The sequence below is a fragment of the Vicia villosa genome, linkage group LG3 (genome assembly GCF_029867415.1).
Source record: "Vicia villosa cultivar HV-30 ecotype Madison, WI linkage group LG3, Vvil1.0, whole genome shotgun sequence".
NCBI lineage: Eukaryota > Viridiplantae > Streptophyta > Magnoliopsida > Fabales > Fabaceae > Vicia > Vicia villosa.
The window spans coordinates 2,075,111-2,096,822 of NC_081182.1; positions in this window are offsets into that span (position 1 = coordinate 2,075,111).

The window sequence follows — 21,712 nt, forward strand, 5'->3', positions numbered from 1 at the left end:
AAACAATTATAAATTAATAATATAAAAAAGCCAAAAAAAATTCTTATAAGGAGTTGAACTTAGGCCCACGTAGTTGTAAACAATTCTAAATTTAAAATATAAAATATAAAATTTGTATCAATATGGTCTCGAAACTAAGTCTCTTCAGATTAAATGACAGTCAATTATACAATAGAAATTGATTTGTCTATTTGTAAATAATAGTCACTTTACTAACAATAGAAATTGATTTGTCTAGTTGTTAATGATAGTCGCTTTACTAACCGTAGAAATAGATTTGTCTAGTTGTAAATGATAATCACTTTATTAAGAATAGAAATTGATTTATCTAGTTGTAAATGATAATCACTTTACTAACAATAGAAATTGATTTGTCTTGTTGTAAATAATAGTTGCTTTACTAACAATAGAAACTGATTTTTCTAGTTGTAAATGATAGTCACTTTATTAACGATAGAAATTGATTTGTCTAGTTGTAAAGTGAAAATTATTTAACTTGAATGGGACTTGGATTTGAGACCTCATAGGTAAAAATTTATGTATAGAATTTGTTAATATTAGTAAAAATCATGGAAATTATTTGTTTAAAAATTACTTTATAAGAAATAATTTTGGCTTTTTTGATATTATTCATTGATAACTGTTTAAAAATGAAATTAAAAATAAAAATTAATTTAGTATTTAAAAAAAAATCTAACGTGTCAGTCCAGTCACGGTTTAGAAGTATGAAAAGAACCGGTTTAGAAGTAGAAAAAACCGATTTGAGAAAAATATTAGCAGAAGGACTAATATGACCCGGTTAAATTTTGTAAGGGATTAAGTTGGGTCAAATTTTTTGTGAGGGACTAATTTGACTCGTGTAATATTTGTGAGGGACCAAAATGGGTCTTCACTCAAACTTTTAATAACAACAGTATGATTTAAAATCAATGCTCAGATATATATTTATATGATATGTATTTAAATCAGAATCTATCTATTAATTATTGTCTTTTAAAATTTGAGTGAAATCTGAGGCATTGATTTTAAATCATACGATTATTATTAAAAATTCTCAGTTCTTATAATAACCAAAATTCTCATTTGATACGTTCACATATAACCGTACAAAAAATTTACCTATAAATATTACTACCCATTTATAATTATTAAATTTTATTAAATTTTTTTCTTATATGTCATATATGGATGTCATGACATATGATCTGACATTATAAAAATAGACAAGATATGAATACAAATAACAGTGCAGAAAATAAATAACACAAAATTGTTCACTCAATTCGGTATACAACAATACCTACTCTGGGGGCTACCAAGCCAGGGATGAAGTCCACTATTAGCAGTATTAATTCAAAGATAAACTCCTCAGTTTACAACTTCTCACTTAATCACTGCCCAATGACCCTTCTACCTAGGTTCTCCCTAGATATGAGAAATCACTCTCACTCCCAATCATCACAATGAAGTCTAGCTGTGGTGTCGTTTTTTTACCTCCCCGTTTCACTTGGGAGGACGGCACGCCATACCCTTCATGCAAAATTTGGAAGGAGAGAGACGCCCTTGTGGGATGAATTTTATTTCAGTTCTTCCTACGATAGCACACTGTAATACGGTGAACTGACTTTTATCGAAATGTCGCGGTTAAGCATGAGTCGCCACCGACTTTTATTTTATCCAATTTTAGGAAAGGCTAAAAGAACAGGAAAGACCTTTTGAAAAGATTTTGAGTTCGGGGGGTAAGTTATGCATGTTAGAACAAGATTTGTTCTTATCAATTATCTTAGTTTTGATGATAACAATAATATGAATTTTGCTTAAGATAATATGGTACTCTAATCCAATGCAATTTCCCTTTCAGGAAATATATATAAAGAGTACGCATAATTCAGCGCTCAGAAGTTGTATCTCAAATGGTTCAGCATGCAACATCAGAACATGGTCTGGCAAGACATCAGAAGATGGTCGAAGCAGAATCAGAACATGGGTCTATGGAAGCATCAGAAGAACATGAGATCAGAAGCACTGAAGATCAGAAGATGGTATCACGCTCAGAAGCACTTCAAGGTCAGAAGATCAGAAGATGCTATGCACCAAGCTGTTTTGACTCTGATGATATTCAAACGACGTATTCACAAACATCAGATCAGAAGGAAGTACAGGTGGCAGACTACGCTGACTAACAAAAGGAACGTTAAAAGCTACTAAAGGCTACGTCAGTAGACACAGCGTGAACAAGGCTCGAGGTAGTTGACAAAAGCGTATAACATTAAATGCAATGCTGTACGGAACACGCAAAGCATTAAATGCATTCAACGGTCATCTTCTCAACGCCTATAAATATGAAGTTCTGATGAGAAGCAAGGTTACCAATTCTTAACAACTCTGAACGAAAAGAAACTTGCTGAAACGCTGTTCAATCAAAGCTCAGAATCTTCATCAACTCACTACATTGCTGTTGTAATATTTTAGTGAGATTAAGCTTAAACGTTAAGAGAAATATCACAGTTGTGATTATCGCTTTTAAGAAGCATTTGTAAACTCTTGAATAGATTACATTAAGTTGTAAGGAACTAGAGTGATCGTGTGATCAGTATACTCTAGGAAGTCTTAGCAGTTGGCTGAGCAGTTTGTAACTAGAGTGATCGTGTTGATCAGAATACTCTAGGGAAGTCTTAGGAGTGAACTAAGCCTAGAGTGATCGTGTTGATCAGTAGACTCTAGAAAAGTCTTAGAGGGTATCTAAGCAGTTGTTCCTGGAGTGATCAGTGTGTGATCAGAAGACTCTGGAAGACTTAGTTGCGGACTAAGTGGAAAACCATTGTAATCCGTGCGATTAGTGGATTAAATCCTCAGGTTGAGGTAAATCATCTCTGCGGGGGTGGACTGGAGTAGCTTCGTTAACAGCGAACCAGGATAAAAATAATTGTGCAATTTATTTTTATCGTCCAAGATTTAAAGTCACACTTATTCAATCCCCCCCTTTCTAAGTGTTTTTCTATCCTTCAATTGGCATCAGAGCGCCGGTTCTAAGGTGCAAGCACTTAACCGTGTTTAGAAAAGACTCAGGAAGAGAAAAACGCTTCATTTAAAAGATGGTTGATGAAAGTGAAAAGTCTACATCTACACCTGCATCTACATCTGGCTCTGCTGAGCAATACAACGGTAACAATGGTTATACTAGACCGCCGGTATTTGATGGTGAAAACTTTGAATACTGGAAAGATAAACTGGAAAGTTACTTTCTGGGTCTAGATGGTGATCTATGGGATCTTCTAATGGATGGTTACAAACATCCAGTAAATGCCAGTGGCGTGAAGCTGTCAAGGCAAGAAATGAATGATGATCAAAAGAAGCTTTTCAGGAATCATCATAAATGTAGAACTGTTTTGCTGAATGCTATCTCTCATGCTGAGTATGAGAAGATATCTAACAGGGAAACGGCCTATGACATATATGAGTCCTTGAAAATGACTCATGAAGGAAATGCTCAAGTCAAGGAGACTAAAGCTCTAGCCTTAATCCAGAAGTATGAAGCCTTCAAGATGGAGGATGATGAAGACATTGAAAAGATGTTTTCGAGATTTCAAACTCTGACTGCTGGATTGAGAGTTCTTGACAAAGGATACACCAAGGCTGATCATGTGAAGAAGATCATCAGAAGCTTACCCAGAAGATGGGGTCCTATGGTGACTGCATTCAAGATTGCAAAGAATCTGAATGAAGTTTCTCTGGAAGAGCTTATCAGCGCCTTGAGAAGTCATGAAATAGAGCTGGACGCAAATGAGCCTCAAAAGAAAGGTAAGTCTATTGCATTAAAATCAAATATCAAGAAATGCACTAACGCTTTTCAGGCCAGAGAAGAAGATCCTGAAGAATCAGAATCTGAAGAAGAAGATGAACTGTCCCTGATCTCCAGAAGGCTAAATCAACTCTGGAAGACCAAGCAAAGGAAGTTCAGAGGCTTCAGAAGTTCAAGGAAATTTGAACGTGGAGAATCTTCTGATGAAAGAAGATTTGACAAGAAGAAGGTCATGTGCTATGAATGCAATGAGCCTGGACACTACAAGAATGAATGTCCAAATCTTCAGAAGGAAAGTCCCAAGAAAAAGTTTCATAAGAAGAAAGGTCTTATGGCAACCTGGGATGAGTCAGAAGATGATTCAGAAGATGAGCAGGCCAACTGTGCGCTGATGGCGACAGAAGATGACGGATCAGAATCTACATCAGAATCAGATTCTGAAGAGGTATTTTCTGAACTTACTAGAGATGAGTTAGTTTCCGGTCTAACTGAACTTCTGGAACTCAAGTCTCAGATTAGTCTCAAATACAAAAAGCTGAAAAAGCAATTTGAATTTGAAACAAAAAGGCTTGAGTTGGAAAATTCTGAATTAAAAGACAAACTTTTAAAATTATCCAATGATGTTGGATCTCCTTCTAATTCAGAAAAATCCACTCCTAGTCTAAACCATATTCTGAAAGAATATGATTTAAGTTTCAGGAAGTTCTTATCGAGAAGTATCGGCAGAAGTCAGCTAGCTTCTATGATATATGCCGTATCTGGAAACAAAAGAGTTGGCATTGGTTATGAGGGTGAAACCCCATACAAACTTGAACCTGTTGATGAAATGAAAATCACATACAAGCCATTGTATGATCAGTTCAAGTATGGCCACTCTCATGATATTAGACACACTTCACATGCTCAAAGTTTTCACATAACACACACCAAAAAGCATGTGACACAACCTAGGAAATATCATGAAACTCATATTAAAAATTATCATGCTGTTCCTCTTATTGCTTATAATGTCAAACCCAAGTTCAATCAGAACTTGAGAAAATCTAACAAGAAAGGACCCAAGAAAATGTGGGTACCTAAGGATAAGATTATTCCTATTGCAGATATCCTTGGCTGCAAGAAGGACAAAGCACAACATGTCATGGTACCTGGACTCTGGATGCTCACGACACATGACAGGAAGAAGGTCTATGTTCCAAGACCTGGTGCTTAAGTCAGGAGGAGAAGTCAAGTTTGGAGGAGATCAGAAGGGCAAGATAATTGGCTCTGGAACTATAAAGTCTGGTAACTCTCCTTCCATTTCTAATGTACTTCTTGTAGAAGGATTAACTCATAACCTCTTATCTATCAGTCAATTGAGTGACAATGGTTATGATATAATCTTTAATCAAAAGTCTTGCAAGGCTGTAAATCAGAAGGATGGCTCAATCCTATTTACAGGCAAGAGGAAGAACAACATTTATAAGACAGATCTGCAAGATCTTATGAGTCAGAAGGTGACCTGTCTTATGTCTGTTTCTGAAGAGCAGTGGGTCTGGCACAGAAGATTAGGTCATGCTAGTTTGAGAAAGATTTCTCAGATTAACAAACTGAATCTGGTCAGAGGACTCCCTAATCTGAAATTCAAATCAGATGCTCTTTGTGAAGCATGTCAGAAGGGCAAGTTCTCCAAACCTGCATTCAAGTCTAAGAATGTTGTTTCTACCTCAAGGCCATTAGAACTCTTGCACATTGATCTGTTTGGACCAGTCAAAACAGCATCTGTCAGAGGAAAGAAATATGGATTAGTCATCGTAGATGATTATAGCCGCTGGACTTGGGTAAAATTCTTAAAACACAAGGATGAGACTCATTCAGTGTTCTTTGATTTCTGCATTCAGATTCAATCTGAAAAAGAGTGTAAAATCATAAAGGTCAGAAGTGATCATGGTGGTGAATTTGAGAACGGATCCTTTGAAGAATTCTTCAAAGAGAATGGTATTGCCCATGATTTCTCTTGTCCTAGAACTCCACAGCAAAATGGGGTTGTAGAACGAAAGAATAGGACTCTGCAAGAAATGGCCAGAACCATGATCAATGAAACCAATATGGCTAAGCATTTCTGGGCAGAAGCAATAAACACTGCATGCTATATTCAAAATAGAATCTCTATCAGACCTATTCTAAATAAGACTCCTTATGAATTGTGGAAGAATAGAAAGCCCAACATTTCATATTTCCATCCTTTTGGATGTGTATGCTTTATTCTGAACACTAAAGATTATCTTGGTAAGTTTGATTCCAAAGCTCAAAAGTGTTTCCTTCTTGGATATTCTGAACGCTCAAAAGGCTACAGAGTATACAATACTGAAACATTGGTTGTAGAAGAATCAATCAATATCAGGTTTGATGATAAGCTTGGTTCTGAAAAACCAAAGCAGTTTGATAATTTTGCAGATTGTGATATTGATATATCAGAAGTTGTTGAGCCAAGAAGCAACGCATCAGAAGCAGAGCTCCTCAGAAGCAAAGAACCAGAAGATCAAGTATCAGCTTCTCTGGAGGATCTAAGTATTTCTGAAGAACCATCTGTCAGAAGATCATCCAGACTCATCTCTGGTCATTCAGAAGATGTCATTCTTGGAAAGAAGGATGATCCAATCAGAACAAGAGCATTCCTTAAGAACAATGCAGACTGTCAATTAGGTCTTGTATCTTTGATCGAGCCAACTTCTGTTGATCATGCTCTAGAAGATCCAGACTGGATAATTGCTATGCAAGAAGAACTGAATCAGTTTACAAGGAATGATGTTTGGGATCTTGTTCCTAGACCAGATGGGTTCAATATAATTGGTACAAAATGGGTCTTCAGAAACAAGCTCAGTGAGAAAGGTGAAGTGGTAAGAAACAAAGCCAGACTGGTGGCTCAGGGTTATAGTCAGCAAGAAGGGATTGATTATACAGAAACCTTTGCACCAGTGGCCAGGTTAGAATCTATTCGTCTATTAATTTCTTTTGCCACTCAACATAACATCACTCTCTATCAAATGGATGTTAAGAGTGCCTTCTTAAATGGTTATATAGATGAAGAAGTTTATGTCCATCAACCTCCTGGTTTTGAAGACTCTATGTCTCCGAATCATGTGTTTAAACTAAAGAAATCATTATATGGATTGAAGCAAGCTCCCAGAGCTTGGTATGAACGCTTAAGTTCTTTCCTTCTAGATAATGGTTTCACTAGAGGAAAAGTGGACACTACTCTCTTTTGTAAAACCTTTGAAAAGGATATTTTAATTTGTCAAATATATGTAGATGATATTATTTTTGGAACATCTAATGCTACACTTGGAAAGGAGTTTGCTGAGTCTATGCAGGCTGAGTTTGAAATGAGCATGATGGGAGAACTCAAGTATTTCCTTGGAATACAAATAAATCAAACATCAGAAGGAACATATGTTCACCAAACCAAGTATGTGAAGGAACTTCTGAAGAAGTTTAATCTTCTGGACTGCAAAGAAGCCAAAACTCCTATGCATCCAACATGCATCCTAGGTAAGGATGAGGTAAGTAAGAAGGTAGATCAGAAGTTATACAGAGGTATGATTGGATCTCTTCTATATCTGACTGCTTCTAGACCTGACATTCTGTTCAGTGTTTGTTTGTGTGCTAGATTCCAATCAGATCCTAGAGAATCTCATTTAACTGCTGTTAAGAGAATTCTAAGGTATCTGAAAGGTACTACTAATGTTGGCTTAGTTTACAGAAAATCTAAAGAATACAACTTAGTAGGATTCTGCGATGCTGATTATGCTGGAGATAGAATTGAAAGAAAAAGTACTTCAGGAAGTTGCCAATTTCTTGGAAGTCATTTGATCTCCTGGTACAGCAAGAAGCAAGCAACTATTGCTCTATCAACGACAGAAGCAGAATATGTAGCTGCTGCTGGTTGTAGTACACAGATGCTCTGGATGAAGAGTCAGTTAGAAGATTATCAGATATCTGAGAGTAACATTCCTATATTCTGTGATAATACTTCTGCTATATGTTTATCTAAGAATCCTATTCTTCATTCAAAAGCTAAACATATTGAGATTAAACATCATTTCATAAGGGACTATGTTCAGAAGGGTGTCATATCTTTAAACTTTGTTGATACAGACCATCAATGGGCTGATATCTTTACAAAACCCCTGGCTGAAGATAGGTTTAAGTTCATTCTGAAGAACATCAGTATGGATTTATGCCCAGAATGAGAAGATGAGAAGTTCTTATGTATGAGTATCTTCTGAAATGAATGTGGAACTTTTTTTTTTGTCAGAAGTTCTGATTGAAATCTTTTAGAAATTATGATTCGGTTATTACTAACGTTTCATTGTCTAAGTTGATTCAGAACCTCTTTTAAAGCAAAACAGCTGTTACGTTTTATCTCGGGATGGTAAACCTGTCGTTACTATTCATGGATAAGCGCGCGTGCAGTTGAAGGGACGCCGACCATAGGTAACTGTGCTAGTCACCTCATTTGTCTTTATTATCTCTCCTCACGTCACGTAACATTAAATGCTTTTCTTCATTCGTTTCACTTTATTTTCTTTTAAATACTCTTCAAAATGGTTTTTGGTTTCCTATCTCTTTGTCTTCCTCTTAAAGTTTTTTTTTCTCTCTCTCTCTCTCTCGTTTTTCATTTCTTCTCTCAAAACCTAGCGTTCACTCTAAGTCTGTTGAAGCTCCATGACTCAAAGGCGACAGATCTCTGTGCATCTCGGGATGGCTCTTCTAATACCGCTCAAGTCAGACTCTTCTTTGATGTTGTTATCAACTTTCATCCAAAGACAGAAGACTTTCTTGAGTTATGGGAGGAGGTTAAGAATGATATTCTTGACTTCTATGTTGAGGGAAAGCCCCGTTTGCAACATTAGCTCTCTGTCTGTGAACTGTCCCTCACTTCCTCCTTGGTTCTGGGATCTCTCCTACAGTGGAGGTTTCAGTCTGGAAGACAAGAAGTCCTCCGGGATTCTTGATGGGTTGACACAGAGCGTGTCTAGCTAGGGTTCTGTTTTTAATTTTTGTAGTGATTTCCTCTTTGGAAACTCTACTTTGTATTTGCTAGGAATGTTTTTCATCTTGTTAAACATAGGAACCTTTTGTAATATCTTTTGATTATCAATGAAAAGTTTCTTTGTGTTTTACATTCCAGTAAATGTTTTTTTTTTTTGTCGTTTTATGCATCTGATTTTTTTTTAAATATTCTTTTTGATGTTATGACAAAAAGGGGGAGAAGATAAATGATAAATGATTTGATTAATCTATCAGTTGCTGGGTAAAGGCTCCCACACATTCACTAACAAGAACTGCAAGTTCTACATGGTTTAAGTGTTTTGCAGGTACAGAGAAGTGAAGTGAATCTTCAGAAGCAAACACTAGAAGCAAAACCATGGAAACTGAAGCAAGCTGAGTGCTGTCAAGCTTCAGAGATCAGAAGCAAGAAAGAAGAATGAATCAGAAGCACTGATAATAGAATTTGAATATCATTGTCTATCCTGTTCTGACAAAATTCTATTTGCTCTGATACATATAATGTTATGGCTCTGATACATTATTTGCTCTGATACATTATTTCAGCCTATATGGCTCTGATACATATAATGTGTTCAAACATACATTTTATGTTCTAACTCGTTCATGCTGACTTTTGTCGTTTAGTTTTTGTTCTGTAACATTTCAGGATGTAGAGATGCTCTGATGATGCTCTGGTACATTCAACAATGTTCTGATACAAATCTAGCATGAAGTGATGATTGGTAGACATTCAAAGTTCTGAAGCTATCCGAGGGAAGCAGAAATCAGAAGATGTGAATGTTCTAAAAGATCCAGAAAATTCAAGTTCTGAAGCTGTCCTGAATGGAAGCAGAAGTCAGAAGCTGTGAATGTTCTGAAGATCAAAGAAACTCAAGTTCTGAAGCTGTCCACGATGGAAGCAGGAATCAGAAGCTGTGAGTGTTCTAAGGATCTAAAGAAATTCAAGTTCTGAAGCTGTCCAATGGAAGCAGAAGTCAGAAGCTATGAATTCTCTGAAGGCAGAAGTTTATATGATCGTCTCTACCGAAATAATCAGGGAAGTCTTTTATCAAAGTTCTTCGAGTATTTATTTCAGGGGGAGATTATTTATCTCAGGGGGAGATTGTTAATCTCAGGGGGAGACATATTCATATGCTTATGCTATAGCTGTGTAATTTGTCTTTTGCCGTCTACTCTTTCTGATCGCAAATTCATATCATTTATATATGTTTTTGTCATCATCAAAAAGGGGGAGATTGTTAGAACAAGATTTGTTCTTATCAATTATCTTAGTTTTGATGATAACAATAATATGAATTTTGCTTAAGATAATATGGTACTCTAATCCAATGCAATTTCCCTTTCAGGAAATATATATAAAGAGTACGCATAATTCAGCGCTCAGAAGTTGTATCTCAAATGGTTCAGCATGCAACATCAGAACATGGTCTGGCAAGACATCAGAAGATGGTCGAAGCAGAATCAGAACATGGGTCTATGGAGCATCAGAAGAACATGAGATCAGAAGCACTGAAGATCAGAAGATGGTATCACGCTCAGAAGCACTTCAAGGTCAGAAGATCAGAAGATGCTATGCACCAAGCTGTTTTGACTCTGATGATATTCAAACGACGTATTCACAAACATCAGATCAGAAGGAAGTACAGGTGGCAGACTACGCTGACTAACAAAAGGAACGTTAAAAGCTACTAAAGGCTACGTCAGTAGACACAGCGTGAACAAGGCTCGAGGTAGTTGACAAAAGCGTATAACATTAAATGCAATGCTGTACGGAACACGCAAAGCATTAAATGCATTCAACGGTCATCTTCTCAACGCCTATAAATATGAAGTTCTGATGAGAAGCAAGGTTACCAATTCTTAACAACTCTGAACGAAAAGAAACTTGCTGAAACGCTGTTCAATCAAAGCTCAGAATCTTCATCAACTCACTACATTGCTGTTGTAATATTTTAGTGAGATTAAGCTTAAACGTTAAGAGAAATATCACAGTTGTGATTATCGCTTTTAAGAAGCATTTGTAAACTCTTGAATAGATTACATTAAGTTGTAAGGAACTAGAGTGATCGTGTGATCAGTATACTCTAGGAAGTCTTAGCAGTTGGCTAAGCAGTTTGTAACTAGAGTGATCGTGTTGATCAGAATACTCTAGGGAAGTCTTAGGAGTGAACTAAGCCTAGAGTGATCGTGTTGATCAGTAGACTCTAGAAAAGTCTTAGAGGGTATCTAAGCAGTTGTTCCTGGAGTGATCAGTGTGTGATCAGAAGACTCTGGAAGACTTAGTTGCGGACTAAGTGGAAAACCATTGTAATCCGTGCGATTAGTGGATTAAATCCTCAGGTTGAGGTAAATCATCTCTGCGGGGGTGGACTGGAGTAGCTTCGTTAACAGCGAACCAGGATAAAAATAATTGTGCAATTTATTTTTATCGTCCAAGATTTAAAGTCACACTTATTCAATCCCCCCCTTTCTAAGTGTTTTTCTATCCTTCAATGCAAAGGGAAGGTGTAAGGCACCCTTTGCATCCATGGTTATCCATGGGCTCTTAATTGCTTAGCTCACTTTGTTTTGATTTGTTTGAAAAGTAGGGTGTGAATAAGAAAAAGATTCGTTAAGGACTTTAGCTTGTAAATAAGCGTAGCCTTGTTTTGAAAGTATTTGAAAGGAGGTGTGAAAAGTATTTTGAATTTGTTTGAATTGAGCAAGCAATTAAGAACTACCTACCCTAAGTTTGTCTTTCGTGTTCTTTAAGTCTTTCGTTTGAAAGGGTCTATCCATACCATGAGAGGGCAGGAAGTCTTTCAATTAGATGTGAAGGGTCATCGAGAAAAGTATCGTTCTCCATAAAACTGTCCTCACCATGAAGAGGTAAGTAGTCTTTAGGGAAGGATAAAATAGTCATTTAGGCAACAATAAGGATACCTTCAGCAATCGAAGGGACTATCATCATTTATTGAGGCAACATCGAGGGACGAGATCATTCTATCGTAGGCAACTCGACGGGACCATGATCTTTTATTCCGAGGGACTATGATGATTTGAACTCGTAGGCAGCATGTGCTAAGGTATCCCTGTATCCGAGGGACTTGACTATTTTGATCGAAATTGAAGGCAACAGGCAACAAGAGGTGTTACCCTAAAGCGTGCGTGTGTGTAGCAATCACGTATTCAGATTCAAATATTTATCTTGCATTAGGTGATTCTAGATTCGATTTATGGTTTTCACTCCCTAAATTACTAACCACGCAATTAAAATAAAATAAAGGCAGAAAATAAAATTTCCTACGCTATTACAATAAACACCTGCGGGGACGGGGAATTAAAATAACAAATAAGAAATATAATTAATTAATTTAATCATCTTGATCTCCGCCCCATCTCCCTCGAACCTTGAGTGACTATGATCATCTGAGAAATAAACAGAAAAATAATGGGGGTGAGTGTATTGACTATTCGAGGCAAACCCTATTTTGGGCAAAAAGGCAAAAAATAAAAGTAAAATGATATTTAAATATTATTTAAATAGGAAAAGGATTAAAAACTTAGCTTTTTGATTGGCGTGGCGCGTAGTCGGAGATCTTTGATTAACCCTGAAAAGATTTGACATGAAGAAGAGAAGCGTTAGTGCATTTGGAGTTCTAAACCCTAATTGATTATAAACCCTAAAAACTTACAAACCCTAAAGGGTTTGTTTAAGAAAGGGTTTGTTTAAGAAAACCTATTGTGACCTATAAGGTTCATAAGGCTAAAAGATGCCTTAATGGAAACACCTACCAAAGGATTCTAAGGTTTATAATAGAATAAGGTTTATAAATGCATCAAGGTTAAAAATTACTAATTGATAAAAAGCACATGCAAAAATAATAATTTTTATAGTTTAAAACAATTATCAATAAGATTATGGAAAAATCGGGTTTAGATTAAAAGGTAAATAATTATATTACTATAAAAAAATAATTTATTAGAATAAATAAATAAAAATAAAAGTAATAGTAATTATAATAGGAAAGAATTAAAAGAAAAGAAATTAATAAGATAAAAAATATTTATGTAATTAAAATAAAATAAAAATAGTTAAAGAAACTTAGCTGGGCGTGCAGAATCTTGTATGGACGTCCCCTGAAGGTGCACGGTGGACTAGCGTTTCTGGACGCGTTGGATCATTGTTTGCCAGAGATCGGACGGTTCACAGTTGTGGGTGCATTGCTGTCCTTCGTAGGCGTGCTGTACTGAATCGTAGTGAAAGAAAATACAAATAAAATAGTTGAAAACCCTGGGTTCGAACCCAGGTCTGCATATATATCACGTTCATGCGCTGACCAACTGAGCCGGATTGCTTCCTTGATTACTTAATCATTCAATAAGAATTTAATGAAAAAAAGTGTGAGGAAACTGAAAAGTCAACATACAAACCAAGGTGGGGCCCTCGCTGCGCGTGAAATCCAATCAGAGGTGGAGAGAGAGGTGAATTCGCTGACCGACCAACCAATTCGCTCCACACGTAGTCAAACTTTCAAACTTACTATTCATTGTCTTCTCCAAAAGCTTCGCTACGAAATTGCTTCCATGCTGCTAAGAAAATTGCTACGAAATTGTCGTAGCTGTACCTGCAAACGCAACAATCGCAAGAAACAATGGTAACGACGAAATAAAAAGCCCAGATCGCATGGAAACAAACCCCTGATCATGAATACGGCGTTGTTTTGGTAAAAAACCATGTATAAACATGAACCCGGAATCGAAACTTCCTTGTGCCCTATCAATGGAGGTTTGTGATTGTGACGTCGTAGCTTCCATATGATGGTTCACAGCTTCACTAATACAACTCACAAACTCGAACACAGCATCAAATAACATCAAAACGCCATATAATATGAGATATAAATTTCAAGAATGTATGTGAAAGATGGAAATTAGTATGTGCGTTTCAAGTGTTATACGAGTCAATCATTGATGCAAAACTCACCTTTGACATCTCAAGAAACGTGTGGGATGGTTGGTTCCCTTTGAACTCGGCTGCAACTTATGAAACGAAAATTGCACCTTCCTTGAATAATATGACCTTGAAACCCTAGCTCTCTCCTCTATTTTTTCGTCCTCCCCTTATTCTGATATTGTGGAGTGTATTTATGTGTGAGAATTAGGTCATGAATGGGCTTGGTCCTTGAGTTATTGGAAAAAGAAAATATTTGTTTTAAAAATCATTCTAAATCTTTCCAAATTTGCATGATATCTTTTCCATGGTGTTTTCCACGAATTTAGACTCTCCCATGTGATTATTTGGATCATCTTGATTGATTTCAATTGATTAAAAATCAAATCTTTGATTAAAACTAATTTTTATATTTTATAATAATTTATTCCATATTTAAATGAACTAAAATTCAAGTAAATGAAATAAATATTATAAATATAAAATAATTAATTTAAAGGTTATTTTAAGGCCCGTGGACAAGTTTGGAATGCATCTTTTAGGCCCATTAGTCCAACAACATCAATTTGTGCAATTAGGGCTTTGTGTTTTTCTTGAGAATCGACCAACTTCTGAGCCTTGTATCTCCTTCAATTTCTATCATATGAAGATGTTCTTGACCATTTTAGAAGGCTTAAAGAGTCCTCTAAAGCATCCTTTTGGTTTCATCTCAATTGAGTTTACCATGTTCTAGTTATGAGCTTTTTAAAAAGGATGACTTTTTGTTGACCTTTTGGAGGACCTATAATGTATTGGCTTATATCTCTCAAATGGTGCATTTCATGACTTTGAGCCCAACATCAAAGTTGTAGAGAATGAAATTTCCTTGGGAATAGGCTTTTGTTGGGGAATTTGTGATGAAGTATGAGAGAGATATGATCAGTCAAAGTTGGGTTGACTTTCTCCTAGAAACCCTAATTTAGAAACCTTTTGAATTGTTGATTTTTGATCTTTCCTTGATGAACCATGATCAATTCTTGATCAAATGGTGAATGATACTTCAATGAGGATGTTGACCAAAAATCTGTGGTTTGACCATAGTTTGACTTTTAGGGTAACCAGTCGATTATTGATCGTTTGAGCAGTTGACTGAGTAATCTTTTGAACCAGGGCTTGAAACTTGACCTGAGAATACTATGAGGAATATGAGAGACCATGAAGTCCACTTGAGGTATCAGAAGTTGATTTTTCTTGAAGAGAGACAAAACCCTAGTTTTGGTCTTCATTGTTTAGGAGGAGAGTGAACATGTTTGCAATTGTGTACCATTGAGCATTTGAAAGCTAGATGGACTGAAATATGAATAAATATGTTGGGCAAATTTTGGGGTATGACAGCTGCCCCTGTTCAATCTTCTTATACTTGAGGATGTAGATTGGCTTGTGTGTCTGTCGGAATCTGAAGGTAGAAGAAGATTGAACACTAGAATACCCAGGAATTTGCCCTAGCTGAAGTAGGGACTTTTTGTAGGAGATGGGCTTAAAGATTCCATCCATATTCTTGGGATTTGATTGTGATGGGCTTAAAGATGCCATCTGTCTCGATAAGTTTGGAAGTCAGAATGAATCGTACGTTAGATTATATCTGAATTTGAAGTGTTGAGAAGTAGTTATTGAATGTTAATCGTGTCGTCTCTATTCGTAGTAACAGAATTTAGACTTTGACAGTTGATTGCGTCTACCTCGTTTGTGATGATAGAGCTATATCTTGGAAGGTTGATCGTGTCAGCACTATTAGATCTTGGAGAGATGGTCGCGTTTACACCGTTCGTGATGATAGAATTAGATCTTGTAAATAGAATACCATAACGGGTCATGCATTAGACCATATATGATAAAGGACGTCAGAACGAGTCATGTATTAAACCATATCTGAAGGAGAATATTAGATCATATCTGTTGGAGGGTGTCATAACGAGTCCTACATTAGACCATATCTGAGGAAGAATACCAGGACGAGTCATACATTAGACCATATCTGATGAAGGATGTCAGAACGAGTTATTCATTAAACCATATCTGAAGGATAATGCCAGAACGAGTCATACATTAGACCATATCTGAAGAAGGATGTCAGAACGAGTTATTCATTAAACCATATCTGAAGGATAATGCCAGAACGAGTCACACATTTAACCATATCTGACTGAGAATACCGGAACGGGTCATACATTAGACCATATCTGATGAAGGATGTCAGAACGAGTTATTCATTAAACCATATCTGAAGGATAATGCCAGAACGAGTCATACATTTAACCATATCTGACTGAGAATACCGGAACGGGTCATACATTAGACCATATCTGATGAAGGATATCAGAACGAGTTATTCATTAAACCATATCTGACTGAGAATGCTTGTACGTTGCAGTTGATAAGTTATTTTGATGAAGTTTTGGAATATAAAAAAAGCTTGTCAGAACGAATCTTCATCTCGATTATATTTGAAAGGAATGTTTGTCGAGGCGGAACCTGAAAACAAAGTTAGAAATATGCAATGTCATGATGCATGTATTGTATGACGAGTTTCTCCTGTATGTTTATCATAAGTAATGTATGCAGAGTTTGAATATGTATGTGATGTATATGATGTATGACTGATGTTGTTCTGAGAAAACAAATCTATGTATCCTTGTGGATTGGATATTTGATCTTGTTTTGAAGATGTGTAGCTGGGGATTTATGATTTCTGCTTGGGGATGAAAGCAATTTGAATGATTGATCCTTGATGTACCCTGACTGGGGATAGAAGATGAATAGACCATGTTGGAGGAGAGAAAAGTGTCGGAGAACCGGTAGTGTTGAAGATGTAAACTCTGTTGGAGAGTCATGTCTTTGTCGGGACGAGTATGTTTGAAGATATCTTCTTGAGAATTGCTCTGTGGGGATATGATCTTGTGAAATCGGAGTTGTGGGAAGGCATGGATGCCTTGAATATTGCCCCCAGTATTATAGTAACTACTATTCCTGGATTTGATTAGGACACGTCACTGAGTATTGATCAGGATGTCAAACTGGACTTGTATAGATTTGCCCCTGCTAGTAGGAACTTTGGAAAGATTCGCCTCGCGAGGACTTTATGAGATGTGCACTATGGGTGACATGCCCCTAGTAATCATAGGCCCAAGACAATGTCCTATGTTGATTGGAAATAGATTCAGATTTACTTGGATGCATGCCCCTGATTGATCGGGAAGTAGCTTCAAACCCACTTGGGTGCGTGCCCCTGATTGTTTGATACTTTTGAGAGAGATTGATTGGGCAAACATGCCATGCCCCTTGTATACATAAGAGACATTGCTTCTTTGGAGTAATCTTGTATGTCGGGATAACTTTCAGTCCTTAGTTGCACCCTGTTGCAAGTTCTTTCTAATGCTAACATTTGAAATTATGTAGCAGAATGTGTTTAATAATGAATTCATGAGATGCAATGCATACGTCTGTCTTGAGTTTTTTGGAAAACATTAAAACAAAAGACGTAAAAGCGTGGTATTTGTAAAAACATGCTATTTGTAACAATATGATGTTTGTAAAAACAGGATATCAACTTAACATTTGTAGTAAACCTTAAGGAGTCGGGATACCTTTTTGGTGACAGTATGCTTTCGAACTAACCATGCTTCAATTAGGACTTTCAAGGGTTGTAACGTGGCTTGGTTCACTGTTTAAGAAACAAAGGATAAAGGCTCAAAATTTGATTGTACCCACCCCTCTTCGTGATGATCTTCAACCCTAGGCTCAGTTATTTCAACTTATGCATTCAGGTTCCAAGAGACTTCTTCCTTTTGGTAGTCACAACATTGTGTTATTCAGGAATTTATTGACTTATCTTTTTTCATCTTTTGATATCCCTAACTTTTGCCTGAACTGTCTATTTTGAGCTTACAGTCAGCGGGATGCCTTGATTTTTGCCTAAGTCTTCTTTTTTATTTTTGACTTAGCAGGCTTTTCTTTGTATATATGTTTTTTCGTTTTTTTTCTTTTTTGAGAGATATTGAGTGCCTTGTTTGATGATTGATGAATCGTCATTGTCTTTTGATTGACATCTCCAACACTTCTTTGATGTGCGCGGATGAACGCTTGCGATTGAAACCTTTGTTGAAAGGTGTACTGGATGATTCTCTAAAAATAGAATGCACAACCAAATTAACTGAGAACTACCCTGCCCCAGGTTATGATCAAGGGTTTTAATTAGCACAAGAAAGAAACTTCTACTTCTTAGGCTCAAAGGGGTTAACGAGGGATTAACATCCTTATATCTCCACTGTTTAGGAATTGAAATAATGCCTGTACATCGTCAACATAGTCCGTTCAAAAGCATACTGTATGAGGCTGCGGTATCGTTTTCGTCATCCTCCCTCAAAAGGCTTACAACTTAGCAGGAGTTGAATATCACAAAACATATGCAAAGTAAAGACATAATTAAAAATGAGTGATAGCGAAATAATTTGTTCAAGACAAATATATGCAATGCACTGATGATGATTATTAAAACAGATAATGTCTATCATGAGTCAAATGTTTAAACAAACAGAAAAGAAACTTGCAAATGAAAGTAGATCTAATGATCCAAAAGTTCGTCCGTCTAGACGTCAACCAGTCTTGTCATGACTTAGGCATATGAGCGGTGATCACCATAGGATTTTTTAGGAGGGTTAAATTTGATTTCCCCAACATCGATTAGATCTTGAATCTTACTCTTCAATGTCCAGCAATTGTTTGTGTAATGTCCAGGACTGTTGGAATGGTACACGCACCTCGCATTGAGTTTATAGCAGGGAGAAGAGGTGTTGGGATTCTTAGGAGGGTCCCTCAGAGTAATCAATTCGATTTTCAACAGATGTTGTAATGCTTGAGTCAGTGTCATATTAATTTGGTGAATTGACACTTAGGTGCATCTGGCTTGTGTCGTTGTTGTGGAGCTGGTGTAGAGATCAGAACTGCCCCCACAAATTGGTTGCGTTCATTAAGGCCTTTCGGGTTATGCGCAACATCATTCATATGAAGCTCCTCAGGTGAATTGAAATCGGTGATCTTGTCGTCAATTAAATTTTGGATCTTACGCTTCAATGGTCCATAATTCTCTATATCATAACCAGGACTATTCGACCGATAAGCACATCTTGCGTTGTACTTGTACCCAAGAGCATGGTTGGCAGGACTTGAATATGGAGGCAATAGGGTTATCAAGCAGTTGTTGCAGAACTTGAGACAGTGGCATGTGCCATGGAATAAACTTTGCTGCGTATGCTGATCCTTTTTCTTCTGGGTTAACAAGGTTTTTCAACTCGTCTTGCCCCTTGGCTAAATTCAGAATTAAAACTTGGAATAAGATATTCTGAGCTTGAAGATTTTTGACTGATTGCTCGAAATCCATTTGTGCTGAAATAAACAGTGAGAGAGAATGGGAAGCCTATTGCGGAAACCTGTTATGCAATTGTTATGAATGCACGTGCAATGTTTTCAAGGATCTTTAGGAATCTAGTTAGCAACATTAGAAATTAAATCAGTCACAGCTTCGTCTGAAGAATCTTGGTCTTTGTCTTTGGATGCCCTTCTTTGAGAATCAAGCTCACCATATCGAGTGGGTCATCGCCTCTGATTCGGGATACCTCTGATTTTGAAGGCACCTGGCTAGAGGAAAATAAATCCTCTTGCCCCTTGATAGGTACAATGTCTCTGAATTGGAAGGTATGTGGCCGGAGGGAAATAAATCCTCTTGCCCATTGATTTGGAATTCGGTCCTTGATAAGAGTACCTGAAATTGTGCGCCCTAAATTCCTAAGATCTTTGAAGGGGTTAATATGATAGGTTATAATGTCATGATGTCATGCACATGTAGTTTATTAGGCGAAGCGTGAGACAGTAAGGGCAAACAATTCCTTTTAACAAAACCTGCAAGGAAACCAAGGTTAGTATGTGATGCGAATGCAGCTCATTAAGCACAGCATGGAATAGTGAGGGCAAACAAGCCCTTTAACAAAACCTGCAAGGAAACAAAGGTCAGTATCAAACGCAAACAAGTCACACAAGTGGCCTTAGGTTTAGAGGCTTGCTTGAAGTTCGCAGGTAAGTACCCTCCCCACTGAATTTTAGTTGGTTCATCCTGTCCTAGATAAAGATCGGGTTCTATGGTGCTCATATCCCTGATCTTTCTCGCGGGCATTGTCTCAACATAGCGCACAATCGGCCAGCCAAAAACATCCCTTGAGTCCAATCTCAATGAGTGTAGCATCGAGTATCAGCCAGCTTCAGTCAGGAATCCAAAGCCAGCCATCTCGCTACTTCCTATAGGCCAAAGTCAAGTTCAACTAGGGTTCTAGGGGCGAATTAGTGATTGTGACACCACGCGGTAGCCAAATGTCTCCTCGATCATATTCAAGGGCCATCAGGACAAACCAAAGCATCGCACTAACGGTGGCCACCAGTTCAACCATAACGATACATGTCGTACAGCCTCCCTGGTCTCATGCCACATACCTAAGGTACACTAGATCCGGGTGTAGGATCTTTCACACAGTAGAATGCCCAAAACATCCTTTAAAGATAAAGCAAACAAGTCAAACAAATTTAAAGTGATCCTAGCTCAAAGGTAACCCCTCTTTTATTCGAAAGCATCCCCAGCAGAGTCGCCAGTTCTGTAATACGGTGAACTGACTTTTATCGAAATGTCGCGGTTAAGCATGAGTCGCCACCGACTTTTATTTTATCCAATTTTAGGAAAGGCTAAAAGAACAGGAAAGACCTTTTGAAAATATTTTGAGTTCGGGGGGTAAGTTATGCAAAGGGAAGGTGTAAGGCACCCTTTGCATCCATGGTTATCCATGGGCTCTTAATTGCTTAGCTCACTTTGTTTTGATTTGTTTGAAAAGTAGGGTGTGAATAAGAAAAAGATTCGTTAAGGACTTTAGCTTGTAAATAAGCGTAGCCTTGTTTTGAAAGTATTTGAAAGGAGGTGTGAAAAGTATTTTGAATTTGTTTGAATTGAGCAAGCAATTAAGAACTACCTACCCTAAGTTTGTCTTTTGTGTTCTTTAAGTCTTTCGTTTGAAAGGGTCTATCCATACCATGAGAGGGCAGGAAGTCTTTCAATTAGATGTGAAGGGTCATCGAGAAAAGTATAGTTCTCCATAAAACTGTCCTCACCATGAAGAGGTAAGTAGTCTTTAGGGAAGGATAAAATAGTCATTTAGGCAACAATAAGGATACCTTTAGCAATCGAAGGGACTATCATCATTTATTGAGGCAACATCGAGGGACGAGATCATTCTATCGTAGGCAACTCGACGGGACCATGATCTTTTATTCCGAGGGACTATGATGATTTGAACTCGTAGGCAGCATGTGCTAAGGTATCCCTGTATCCGAGGGACTTGACTATTTTGATCGAAATTGAAGGCAACAGGCAACAAGAGGTGTTACCCTAAAGCGTGCGTGTGTGTAGCAATCACGTATTCAGATTCAAATATTTATCTTGCATTAGGTGATTCTAGATTCGATTTATGGTTTTCACTCCCTAAATTACTAACCACGTAATTAAAATAAAATAAAGGCAGAAAATAAAATTTCCTACGCTATTACAATAAACACCTGCGGGGACGGGGAATTAAAATAACAAATAAGAAATATAATTAATTAATTTAATCATCTTGATCTCCGCCCCATCTCCCTCGAACCTTGAGTGACTATGATCATCTGAGAAATAAACAGAAAAATAATGGGGGTGAGTGTATTGACTATTCGAGGCAAACCCTATTTTGGGCAAAAAGGCAAAAAATAAAAGTAAAATGATATTTAAATATTATTTAAATAGGAAAAGGATTAAAAACTTAGCTTTTTGATTGGCGTGGCGCGTAGTCGGAGATCTTTGATTAACCCTGAAA